Below are 2,253 nucleotides of genomic sequence, written 5' to 3' on the forward strand. Positions count from 1 at the left end.
CCGCCGCCGCCGCCTCTGCCGCTGCTGCTGCCGCTGCTACCACCACCACCAGCCCCGCAGCTTCCTAGCAAGCTCACTGCTGCCCAAAAGCTCCCAGCCAGGGAACTCCACCAGCCTATTTATCTGAGCCCCGGGAAAGCTCCGTGACGTAGCTGCCCATATATGGACAGACAAAGCCCAGCCGAAGGGGCGCGACGTCACAATGGAAGCTCCTCACAATGGAACATTAGAAAGCAGGAAGCGGGCCGCAGCCAACGTGCGGCGCCCGCACCGCTCGCGGATCTTAAAAAAAAGAGAGAGAGAAAGAGAGAAACAGAAGAGAAGAAGGAAAGAAAATTCGAGAGGAGAGAGGAAAGAGGGGTGTAACTGAACGTGCGGCGTAAAGCACGCAGCGCGGGGGGGAAAGAGCAATAATCGCTTGTGTGTTTATTTGATGTCTGCACTAGGAGAGCGCGCTTGTAGGACAGGGCGCCGTGGGGTGGGGTCGTTCGCAAGTGGCCTCTAACAGCCCCCCAGCAGGAAGAAAGAGAATTGAAAACACTCGGCGGGGTCCCTTTGCAGCCTGGGAACTTCTGGGGAACCCGGAAGGTGTGCGCTCCGACCCTGCCCCGGCCGCTCTTCTCGCGTACAGGATCCTGCCTGGCACTGGGACAAAGTCCCTCTGAGGAGGATTCCAGAGGGTCAGGGATCTCTGGTCCAGTATCCCGGGAACTTTTGTGCCGCCCTCCCTCCGATGCGCCGCCCACAGCCCTGCTGCTCCCTGGGCCCCTGACCCTGTACTGACACCCGGCTGAGCGCAGTAGCTGGGAGATTTCGTAGCTGCATAGCGGCCGCGCGGGAGGAGAGAACTCCTCACCTTGGGGGTCGAGGATGTGCAGTTTTGGTGGTGAAGGAGAAGGAATGAAGTTGAGGGGATAGGGAACACGTGCACCAAAGCCTCCATAAATTCCCTAATGGTTCCAAAGCACCCCTTTGGCCACGGGATGGCAGGAGGGCCCAGCAGGCCCAGGCGCAGTCGCTGTCTGTTGCTGCCTGCGAAGGGCCCGCCACTGAGTTGCGGCAGCAGCCTGCCGAACCACAGTCTCTGAGCCACCACGGCGACCTCCCCTGCTCTCTACCCTCCCCCTCGCCTTCCACAGGGCTGTCCCCATTGCTGACTGCCGGCGCCCTGCAGTCAAGGGCTGCCTGTTTGCCGACCCCGAGCGCTGTCACCTCCCAGAGAGGCGGCAGATCCCGGGGGCGGCTATGTTCCCCGAGGCCTGTTTTCGGAGCGCGCGCGGCCGGGCCGCGGGAGAGGGAAAGGAGAGGAGGGGGGCGTGGGGGAGCGACCCCGGATCACACCGGCTCAGCGTGGGAGGAGTCCCTCCTCGTTGGCCGTGTGGGCGCGGTGGATCCCGCGTTCCTCGCTGGGGAGTCGGGGTTGGGGGAACGTGCATTTCTCAGGGGTAGTGGGAGTATTGACAAGGAGGAGGAGAGGATCCCCGGGCCTCACTCCGTGGGAGGGCCACGCGGGCCGGGGACGTGTGGGAGGAACTCCCGAGCTGCACATCGTCGTGGGGGTGGATGACAACCTCTCTCTCCTCCCCTCCACTTCACTCGGTGGAGGACTAGGGGTGGGAGGGCCCGGCCTCCCCCGGATCTCCTCTGGTTCTTAGGAAAGGAGGGATTCCCGCCGCCGCGGGCCCCCTCTCCCCCGCCCCTGCTGCCGCTCCCGCCAGGCTACCCACACCTATACCGGGGAGGCTCTGCGCCCCTGGGCTCTCCTCCGCCCGCGCGGCGCGGGGAGGGAGCGCTCTGCAGCGGTCCCCAGCTCCGGCCGGAATCAGGGCATGCAGCGCCTCCCGCCCCCGGCTCCCTCCCAAGGGGGGGCGATTGGCCGGCCCGGGGGCGTGGGCGGCAGTGTGAGCCAGGCTGGGCGCGGGAGGGGCCCTGGCGGCTGCAGGGAGGGTCGCGGGGCGGCGGGCCAAGCCGGGAAGAGCCATACAAGGAGCGGATCCGGTGACGCGCCGGCCGCGCCCCTTCTCCTTCTCTATTTGGCTGCTGATTCCGGTCCCCGGATTTGCATATTTTGGCATCCAGTGGAAAAGGAAAGAAGAACGGAACCCGCAGCCTTTAAAGGAACCGCACAGGCTGTAGCGTCACCTAGGGAGGCGGTCTGGGGGGCGTGAAAAATTAGCCAGCGGCTCCGGCCTCTGGCCTTGGAGCTTGGCAGCTGGGGGGAGGCGGGGAGAGGCGGGGGGGCGGGGGAACCCG

Source organism: Neophocaena asiaeorientalis, unplaced genomic scaffold, assembly GCF_003031525.2.
Source record: "Neophocaena asiaeorientalis asiaeorientalis breed wild unplaced genomic scaffold, Neophocaena_asiaeorientalis_V1.1 scaffold429, whole genome shotgun sequence".
Taxonomy (NCBI): Eukaryota; Metazoa; Chordata; class Mammalia; order Artiodactyla; family Phocoenidae; genus Neophocaena; species Neophocaena asiaeorientalis.